We start from the raw sequence: 11,525 nt of genomic DNA, 5'->3' as shown, positions 1-11,525 counted from the left end.
AATACAGCCTGTTGGCAGATCCAAAAAGAGGAAGAGGGAGGAGTTACTGCCACTTAAATACATTCACACAAAATGTGGGGATACAAGAAAAGGGAATTTTGGGAAGTTCTAAGGGACTTCTGGAGGATGAAGTCCGAAGGCTCAAAATCTCCATTTATACAATTGGCAAGGAGCTCCTAGGTATAGAAATGAAAAGGTGATGACCCAATCAATATCTCCAACCTGAGGAGGAACAAAGTGCCCTAATCATGCAGGGACTTAAGGGGTGAAGCAATATCAGGAGTTTTAATTTTCTGAACTTTGCTTCCATGATACAGAAAGGTTTTTTTTTCTTGTTTAAACCTGATTTGTTCTTTGATTTAATTGATTAATTTAATGCAGAGTTCAAATAAACTTCATTTAAACACAAGTGAGGAAGCTGAGTCCAGGAAAAAGAAGGTTTTCTTTTTACTCTCAAAAGATACAGTGGCACTCAAGCCTAGAGTTTAGGTCTTTTGGTTCTCATTCAGTACTCTGCATAATATGCTATTAGGTTAGGCCACTCAGCAAAAATCTTTCCTGGGCCAGGAAAAGATGGATAGTTAGATGTTGATGATAGCATTGATGACATTGATGTTTTTGTTGTTGATGTTGATGATGTAAAAATAGAATTAACTCTCACTTTGTCTATTTTAAGTTAGTCAATCAGGAACTTAAAGTAGACAAGGGAAGATTGAATTCTATCTTCACAATGATGGAGTTGTTGATGATGATGTTGATGTAGATGATGTTGATGTTGATTAAGCTGTTGTAGTTGATGATGATGTTGTTGATGTTGTTGATGCTGCTGCTGATGTTGATGACAATGATGTTGATAGTGTTGATGATGTTGTTGTTGATGTTGATGATGATAACTGGATTTGGAGTTGGAGGGTTTTTTCCCTTCCATTTGAACCCTTCTCATTGTAATGATCAAATTTTTCTTGAAGAAGGTCTCCGACGTCTTTCACCTTTCCATTGTGTTGGTCTTCTCCCTACATAACCCCATGTGCTTTATGCGATATATATTTACTCCATTTTATCTCTTTTCCCATTTCTCTTAGTATTATCCTCTTTTTTACCCTTAGTTTATATATATATATTTTACCCTATACAGTTTGTCACTGTACCCTCTAAGTATACTTACTTCTTTTAGCTACCCTGATGACAATAATAATTTTTAAGAGTTATCAATATCATCTTTTATTTTAGGAATATAAATTATTTGAACTTATTGGATCCCTTAAAAATTTTTTTCCTCTTTCTTAATTATGTTTTGGTGATACTCTTTAGTTCTGTGTTTGGGCATCAAATTTTCTGTTTAAGTTAGGCCTTTTCTTTATGAATGTTTGGAAGTCTTCTATTTTATTAAATGACCATCTTTTCCCCTGCAAGAATATAGTCAATTTTGTTGGGTTGTTGATTCTTGGTTGTAGACCCAGTTCTCTTGCTTTCTGGAATGTCATATTCCATGGCTTCTGGTCCTTTAGTGTGGGTGGAGCCAGGTAATGTGTTATCCTAACTGTAATTCCAATATATCTGAATGGTTTCTTCTTAGCAGTTTGTAGTATCTTTTCCTTGTCTGGTAGTTCTTGAATTTGGCTATAACATTCCTGGATATTATCAATTGGGGATTAAATGCAGGAGGTGATCTGTGGATTCCTTCAATCTCTACTTTTTCTTCTTGTTTGAAAATGTTGGGGGTAGTTTTCTTTGATAATTTCCTGTACAATGATGCCCAGACTTTTTCTTTTCTCATGATTTTTCTGGTAGTCCAGTAATTCTTAAACTATCTCTTCTGGATCTATTTTCCAGGTGTGTAGTTTTATCAGTGAGGTGTTTTATATTTTCCTCAATTTTTTCATTCTTTTGATTTTGTTTTATAGATTCTTGCTGCCTTGTGAAGTCATTTGCTTCTAGTTGTTGTAGTCTAATTTTTAAAGACTAAATTTCATCCCTGGCTTTTTGGTCATCCTTCTCATTCTGGTCTGTTTTTCTTGTAGGTCATCTTTGCCTTGTTTTCAAGCTCATCCTTTCTAGCTTTCAAGACACCATTTTCTTGTTTTAGTTCATGTGCCTCTGTTTCCAGATGACTTATCTTGCATTTTAAGTTCTTTTCCCAATTGTCGTCAGCTTCATTTAATTGTTTTTTTGAACTGTTTCAGGGTCTTCCAAAGCCTGAGTCCAATTCACTAAAGTTTCTGCATTTTTGCTTGGTGTTCTTTGGTCCTCCTCTATTCTATTTGCTCTTTGTTCTTTACTGGGATAGAAGCTGTTGATTATAATTTATTTTTTCTTTTTCCATTTTTTACTCATATTTTTTCCTTCTTTCTCCCCTGTCATTGACTGTAATCTTGTTTCTCTGGTTATTTGCTGTATCTGTGGGGTTTAGGCTATTCTGTCTTGGGATTTCTTCTCTGCTCTGCTGATTGACTAGATTAGACTGATGGAGTATTAATGAGCCCTTAAGTCAGATCTTCCCCAGATGACATGAAGGTGTAGATGAAGGTATGGAGGCTGAAGGGAGCTGTGCTTCCTGCACTGTTATCAAGGTATTCTGTAGCAGTTGCAGCCTTTGCCCTGGGATCCAAGTCAGCAGGATTCTTACCAGAGCTCTTAGCTCAGTCGATGAGGGAAGGGTGTTGGAGACTAAGATTTACTGTCCTCTGAAGGCTTCTTATCTGCCCTATTGATAGACTAGATTAAGTTTGGGGGGAGCTGAATTATGAAGCTGGATGTTCCCTGAGGCCAAAATCTTGAGAAGTGGAGGCCCACGATGGAGAGTAGTGGATGGACTAGTCTGCCCTCCCCTCCATCCCTCTCCTCTGGGTGCCTCCCTGCTGGATATGGTTAGAGCCCTGAGCCTGGCACAGCTCTGGCAGCAAGGTATTCCCTCCAGGCTGGACCCCTTGCCCCCCCCCAAGATTCCAGCAATGGTAGAAGACTCAGCACAGTAGGTGGGGGAAGGGTCCTAGGACCTTTCTTCTTGCTTTTTCTTAAACCTGAGAATTTAGCCTTCTCTGTATACCTTTTAAGTTGAATTGAGCAAGAGGGTCCCCTGGCTCTGCACTGTTGTTAGATTTGTTTTTGTTTTTTTTGGTCCCCTCAAAGCACTTTGTTTTTTATTGGTGTGGAAAGGTTTTCACAGAGATCTTGACTTTTGCTGCTTCTAAGCAGCCATCCTGATTCCTCTACCAAATATTTAAAGAACAATTAATTTCAAGACTATATAAACTATTTATGCAAATAGCTGAGGTAGGAATTCTATCTAATTCCATTTCTGACACGAATTTGGTGTTGATACCTATTCCAAAAAGATAAAAAAAACAGAGAAGAAAAAATACTAGCAAGAATATTAGAGCAATATTCATACAATATGACCAGGTGGGTTTTATACCAAGAATGCAGGGATGGTTCACTATTAGAAAAACTATCAGCATAATTGACCATATCAATAATGAAACAAACAGAAACCATATTATTATTTTCAATAAATGCAGAAAAAGTTTTTGACAAAGTATAACATCCATTCACATTAAAAACACATAAGAACATAGGAGTAATTGGAACATTCTTCAAAATGATAAATAGCATGTATTTAAAGCTCTCAGAAAACATAATCTATAAAGTGGGAATGTTAGAAGCCTTCCATATAAGATCAGGAATGTAACAAGGATGCCTATTATCACTAGCTGTAGTAATTAGAGAAAAAGAAGAAATAGAAAGAGTTAGAATAGGCCATGAGGAAATAAAGCTATCACTCTTTGCAGATGATATAATGTTATACCTAGAAAATCCTAGAGAATCAACCAAAAAAATTAATTGAAACAATAACTTTAGCAAAGTTGAAAGATTTAACCCACATAAATCATCAGTATTTCTCTATACCACCAATAAAGCCCAACAGCAAGAGATAGAAAGAGAAATCCTACTTAAAATAACTGTACACAATATAAAATACTTGGAGTCCACTTGCCAAAACAAAAATTATATTATTATGACTATAAAATACTTTTCACATAAATAAAGTCAGATTTAAACAATTGGGAAAATATTAATTGCTCATGAGTAGGCTGAGCCAATATAATAAAAATGATAATCCTACCTAAACTAATTTACAAATTAAGTGCCATTCCAATCAAATGATCCAAAATTATATCATAGAGTTAGAAAAATAGAAACAGAATTCATCTGGAAGGGTAAAATATTTAAGATTTCCAGGAATTTAATGAAAAATATAAAGGAAGGTGACTTAGCTGTATGAGATCTCAAACCATATTTTAAAGCAGAAATTGTCAAAACAATCTGGTACTGACTAAGAAATAGAATGCTGGAACAATGGAATAGATTAGGTACTCAACATGCAGTGGTAAATGATGACCATAGTAAGCTATTGTTTGACAAACCCCAAAATACAAGCTTTTGGAAGAACTCATCTGACAAAAATTGCTGGGGAAACTAGAAAAGTATGGCATAAACTTGGTATACCATGTGCCATATGCCAAGGTAAAGTGAAAATGGATACATGATTAAGAAATAAAGGGTGACACAATAAGCAGATTAGGGGAGAATAAAAAAATTTACCTGTAAGACCTATGGAAAAGGGAAGAATTTAGGTCAAAACAAGAACATTAGGTGATATAAAAAAGAAAATTCTGACTACATTAAATTAAAAAGTTTTCAATGCAATAAAGATTAAAAGGCAAACAAACTGAGAAAAAATGTAGTCTCTCAGACAAAGACTTCATTTCTCAAATATACAGAGAACTAAGTCAGATTTATAAGAATATAAAGTAATCCCAATTGAAAAATGGTCAAAGGCTAAACATTAAAATTTTAAACAAACAATCAAAAATAAAATGAAAGTTTCTTGAAAGCAGGAACTACCTTTCTGCTGCTAACTGTATTTCTAGGTCTTTAGTATAAAATGAACCCTTACTAAATGCTTATTGAAGACTTCAGCTCTTGTCTTAAGCATAGTTATAACTTCTTGTTTTTGTTCTTTTTCTTCTTCCTCTTCCTCCTCCTCCTGCTCTTTCTCTTCCTTCTTCTCCTCCTCCTAAGAACAATAACAAGTAACTATGACTAGTCTTTATATGGTGCCTTCTGTGTGCCAGGCACTGAATAATTGCTTTATAAATATAATCATATTTGATCTTCCCTACTTGTTGGCACTATTGTTATCTTTATTTTGTATATGAAAAAACTGACTTTTTCTGAGTTCCTCAGCTAGTCTAAGACTAAATTTCAACTAAAATTTTCCTAATGTCAATCCTAGTGCTCTGTGTATTATGGTGGCATGTATTAAGGCACTCTAGAACCTCATAATACATTAAAGCCTAAACAGTAACTTATATAGAATGTTATTTATTATTTAGATCTTATTATCACAACCATCGTACAGATAAAGAAACTGAGACTCAGGTTAAGTGATTATGTATCTGAGGTAGAATTCAAACTCTGATCTTTCTGAATCCAAAAACAATACACTTGCCAATAAGCTGTGTTGTCACTACCAAGTCTTCTCTAACCATGTTAATTCAAATAAATCCTTCTTTCTCTGTATGCCTAGATCATATATGAGTTTACATACAATCTAGTCTATGGATAAATTCTGTCCTCTCATTCTTGAGCTGTTTTGTGCTGCCTCCCTAACTGAATAGCAACTTTCTCAAGGGAGAAGACTATAGGGTTTTTTTTCTTCTTTTGCCTCTTCTAGAATGAAAATGAGTATCCAAACCATAAATTGAAGAAATTATTTTTAATCTTGGTAAGATCACAGTTCCCAGGAACCATGATCTTCTGATCTCTGATCATTTGTCTTTTTATTTCCTAGTTGAACAAAAATAGAATGAATCATCCAGCTCTTGACAAAAATTCATTTGTATTCAACCCTAGGATGCCCTTCTATGAGGTGAAAAATCACCCACCCCAAGTTGTCAGCTTTTTGAAGTATAAGTCCTTAGGCAAAAGAGTCCCTGTGGACTTTCCACATAGTGATTAAATGCCAGAAGGAGGGCAGATAAGTAGGACAGACTGCTGTTGTTCTTCCATACACTCCTGATCCCACAAGTCCTTGACAAAAGGAACAGAGTCCTTAAGGACCAAGGTAGGCTGTGAGGCTCTCCTAGACACTTCCCAAAAGCTTATGTGTAATGTTTATGTAGGATGCTAGACCTGTCCTTCCACATCTGTGATTTAACAAACCTTAAGAGGTCCCTAGAGTCAAACACATTTCAAACAATGGCCTCCAAGAGCACAGAGAACTCAAACACTCAACATTCCTTTCAAAGATTAATGCATATTTAAGGTCTGTATACTTTGCCAAGGGCAGATCAAATCCACAGCAATGTATTCAATTCTGGGCACAGCTTTTTAGGAGAGACATTAAAAAACTAGAGTGTCCAGAGGAGTATAGCCAGAATGATGAAGGGCCTCAAGAGCAAGTCATATGGGGATAAAATGAAGGTACCCTGGTATAGTGAGACTGGAGGGGAGAGATTCAGAGATCTGGTACCTATTTTTAAGTAATCAAAGTGCTAGTAAGTAGAAGAGGGATTTCAATTTATTCCTCTTTTCTCCAGAGGATCTAACGAGGGGACTGTCTATTGATAGGTGTTATAGTACAGTAGTATTAGACTCAATATAAAGTCCAATATCCTTTATTCTTAATTATATGGTTATTTCAAAGTGAAATAGGCCATCAAGGGAGATGGTGAACTCTCCCTCATTGACAATCTCCAAGCAAAGGCTAAATGACCTCTTACTAAATATGCTATAGAGAAGATTCTCGTTCAGAAGTAGGCTGTCAAGGAGAGCTCTGATGCTAATCTGGGATTCTGCAATTGGCCTTTCTCTCTTCCATATCTAGAAACATACATATAGCCTGTTAACCTACAAAGTCAGATCTTTTTCACAAACAAGTTACTTGCTTGCCATCTCATTGGCACTTAAAGTGACATGATGGGGTCACAGATTTAGTGCTAAAATCAAAAGTTATTCCCATTTTCCTCATTTTACAAAATTGACTGAGGATGAGTGACTTTTCCAAGATCACTGAGGCAGTAATTAGCAGAGCCAGGAAATCAAATTCTCTGATTCTAATTGCTTCAGTCCTCTCACTCTACCATTGTTTTTCTTGTGAACATGAATTCAGACTATTTCAAATACTCCAACATTTCATCTTCTCTTGAGGTAATGATTCATTGATCATTTGAAAGAATACATGTACTTTATTTAAAATGATAAGCTCACTACATCTTCTATGGGATAATTCTTGCCCTAGAATATAGCAACATAGCACTAAAATTACAAGATAAGTGTTATACATAATAAGTGTATATATAAATTACATAATAAGACAATAAGTGACTTTTGGGGTCTGAGAATCTTGACCTAGAACAGGGGTTATTAAGCTTCTTTGTCATGATCCCCTTTCTTAACCTGGTGAAACTTATGGTTCTCTTCTTAGAGGAAAGAGTTTAAATGAGTAAAAGAAAATATGTAGGATTTTAAAAAGAAACCAAAGCTTCCTGAAAATCAAGAATTATTTTCCCATCTACATTCATTATTCTTTGCAATCTATTCACAGAACTCTTGAGTTTCAGAGGCTGGGTTATAAATCCCTCACCTCAATAAAGTAGTGTTCTCTATTCTTCAAAAAATCTAGATGAAAATTGCCTGAGTTCAATAAATTTTCTAGTAGCAAAAAGTTAACATCAAAACCCTTCTCTAGATCTGATTACCTCTTGTGAATAGTTATATTCTCTATTTTCTGATATATATTTAATAAGTGGACATCTGGGGAAAGAAAATTTACACACAGAATGGTGTTACGTTTAACCTGTGTTATTAATATTTTCTCTACCACTTTCTTAAGTTTAGGTAAATCAATAAAACAATAAATCACATTTGGATTTATAGTATATACTCATTTCATCTTGTTAGAGAAGTGTCTTACGTCTATCTCTATACAAAATTGTTTTAGTCACTGAACAATAAGCTATCCTTCCACAGTCTATTCACATCTATGAATAAATGGTTTGGCTTGGCTTGGAATGTGCTCATCATCTCAGAATTCTTGTTTTCCTTCAAGGACTGGGTAACATCTCATTGTCTGTGAAGCCTTCCCACTCACAAACTGTTAGCACTCTCACTTTCCTCAATTTGCCATTCACTATGTTTATCTGCATATTAAGTTCTCTCTAAACCCTGGTGAATTTAAGTTCTGTAAAGAAATGGAGACCATTTTATTATTACCTTTTTATCACTAACCTTGAGTGCAAGGTCTGATAATAGGATCAAAGTTTTTCACTGGAAGGACATTAGAAGTTCAATTTCATAATTTTACAGATGAAGAAAATGAGGCAGAGAGAGGTTATGATTTTCACAGCTAGTAAATATTTAAGGTGAGATTTGATCCCCAGTCTTTTGGACTCCAAGTGCAGTGCTCTACCCACCATACCTCCTGGTTAAAATGTTTGAGTCAAATGGAATGAGATGAAAACAATGGAAGTAGAATCATTCTCAGAATCTCGCCATCAGTTCAGAATCCTCCTATTTGGCCTCTGCCCTGAACATCGTTCATGACACTGGTGAATACCTTTGGCAAACATATGTTTCCTTGTTTTATGCCTCATTTGATGCTGGTACTCAGCAGATTGCTGAACAAAGTTACCTCCATGGTCACATCTGTCAGACTTTAGGATAGCTTTTAGCATAGGTGTGGGAGACACTTTCTTTGAGTAGAGCCATTAAGGCTACAAAACCAGGACATAAAAACAAATACAGTTTTCTGTGCCTGCTGGGAATGCTCATTGACTTTGGCAGGTGTGACACCCGGGAAGACCCCACGGTCAAATCAAAGCTTTTTACAAACTATCGAGCACAATGGCCAACATCCCTGAGAACCCAGAGATGAAATGTCAGCCAATTCATAAGGTAAAAGGTCCTTTGTCATCATCTGAATAAAGTGGGGTGGGAAGAGCAGGTATGATAAATAAGGAAATGCTCTTGGGACTCTCTAATGAAAAATAAATGACATCTTCATCAAATGCCACATGTGTTTATGGATATGTCTGTGTTTATAGATTACATTTTGCTCACAATAACATAGTACAAGACTGAGCATGAAAGGCTGTATAAGAAAACTCTATAAAGGAAATAAATGCATTTTGACAGACCAGACAATGACAGACTCAGATTTATGCACATTACCCTAAATAAGACCCCAATCTGAATGCTATAATTAAAAAGTTAACTAATCTGAATATCAATATGGAGAAAAGGGAGGAAGGGCAAATGATAGGAAATGCTCAGTAGATATCTGAGGCTTCAAAAGAAAATACATAACAATTTTGAGGACAGCATTTTTAAAAATCCAATTCAATTTAATAAATATTTATTTAGTGCCTACTATGTACAAAACATTCTGCTATGCTGGGAAAAAATACAAAGATTAAACTACTCATAATTTGATAACAATAATAATAATAATGTAATGTAAAGTAAATTTAAAAGCAGGATATAACACAGAGAACCTGATTAGATAGATCATGGATCTCGAATGTGAGGGAAACTCGGAAAGCATGTTATCTAACCCCTTTATAATAGAGATAAGAAACTGAGACCCAGAAGGAAAATGAATTGACCAAGATCACATAAATAAGGATCGATCTGGAATTCTAATCTGGATCCTCTGATATAAAATCATATACTTTACTATTGTACCGTGCTTCAACTACAAAATAGAAAATTTAAGGACATGTGAGAGAAACTAAAAGTAGTACATATACATGTATTCATATATTCACTATAACATATAGTTTATTTATATAGATAGAAAGCAAATAAGATTATACTTGCAAAGCACATTTTAAATCTCAAAATGACATAAACTTCTAATCTTATTTGATCTTCACAACAACCCTGTGAAAAAGGAGTTATTATTCTCCTCATCTGAAAGATGGAGAAATCACTTAAGAGTTATGCCCATGTCTCATGGCTAGTTACTATTAGATAAGGGATTTGAATCCAGGACTGTCCTGGTTCCAAGTGTAGCACTCTTTCCTGGATACCATAGTAGAAACAAAATGATCCTTGAGTTCAAAGGTAGATACATTTGTTCCTAAGCAAGGAGAAAAACAAAAGCATCAGAGTACCTATTCAGGATGGAATCTTAGTATAACAAGAATCAGCAAATATTAAGACTATTATCAAAGAATACCACCCTGAGAGATGAATACACCAAAGAGACAATGAGAAGTCATAACAGTGAAAAGAGAAGACACATTTCCTTAAAATATAGATGACTAGTATGAAAGATAATCTTTGCAAAAAGTTTAGCAAAAGAGAGACACTGAGGCAAATATGTCTAAAACAACTGAAGGACTATAGAACTCAATCATCCCAGGCTCATGTCAGTGTCATCTGTCATCTGTCAGCTTCATAAACATCCAGGAGCTACTAAAGCTTGAAGGCATCAATTATGCATCACAGCCAACACTATAAAAGCATTGTCAAACACCTTGGATCCTCTCATCATAATGAGTCAAGCCCAGAAAAACCTCCTTGAATAACAACAGACTTGAATAGTTTCTAGTTGGGGAGGTTCTTCAAAAGAAGCTTAAACTCCTTCCTCCTCCTCACAGCAGTGCCCAGTTCTATCAATCTTAGATTTCTTTGAATTACACAGGAACACTGGGGAGAATATTAGTGTGTCCTCACTCATATGTATATGAATATGTTCCTTTTGAGCTCATCTTCCCACTACTCTCTCTCTAGATAGTGTGCATATACTTAGTTATTTACAAGTTATCTTCTCCTTTAGAATCTGAGCTCCTTGAGGGCAGAAATGGTGCTTACCTTTTGTTGTACTCCACCATTTAGCATCATGAGTGGCACACAGCAAATGCTTTAAAGATGTTTACTGACCAACTGAGAAGGGTCTGGAGACGTGAATTCCAATTTTCAGTCTATCACTCATTTACTGTGTGACGTGCACTGATCTATCTACTGCTCCAAGTCTTAGAAACACAGGTTCAAAGGATGATAAATTTGGACCTGGAAAGGACCACAGAGGTCAACTAATCCAGGACCTCATCATATTTCAAAAAATGAAAGTGGCATCCAGAGATTCAGTCAACAATCATTTCCTATGGGCTTACACAGTGCCAGCCACTGTGTTAGGAATACAAAGAAAGGCAAAAAATTTGATTCTTACTTTCAAGGAGTTCATATTCTAATGAAGAAGTTGAAAGTCTAATGGGGTAAGATGACACGTAAATAATTAGGTACACACAAGATAAATTCAGAGTGTATAGAGGTTGGTATCAGAGGGGAATACGTCTCGTCATATTTTATAGATGAGGGAAAGTGATTTGCTCAAGATCATGTAATTCATATGTAGTAAAGGATTAAGGTTCAAATATGGTAGAGTAGAAAGGCAGTTGATTTTATAATCAGAGGACCTTAGGTCAAAAATTCCAGCACTTACTACTTGTCTGAGC

General features: G+C 35.5%; 1 non-coding gene across 1 annotated transcript; it reads right to left on the bottom strand.

Annotated features, from left to right (window-relative positions):
- Positions 1 to 652: 652 nt before the first annotated feature.
- On the bottom strand, positions 653 to 714 carry MIR12331 (microRNA mir-12331). The gene is given in 1 exon segment (NR_162870.1): positions 653 to 714. It is a non-coding gene; the product is annotated as a microRNA mir-12331 (primary transcript).
- Positions 715 to 11,525: the final 10,811 nt, after the last annotated feature.

The sequence above is a fragment of the Monodelphis domestica genome, chromosome 2 (assembly GCF_027887165.1).
Source record: "Monodelphis domestica isolate mMonDom1 chromosome 2, mMonDom1.pri, whole genome shotgun sequence".
Classification (NCBI taxonomy): Eukaryota; Metazoa; Chordata; class Mammalia; order Didelphimorphia; family Didelphidae; genus Monodelphis; species Monodelphis domestica.
This window is presented reverse-complemented; position numbering and strand designations above follow the sequence as displayed.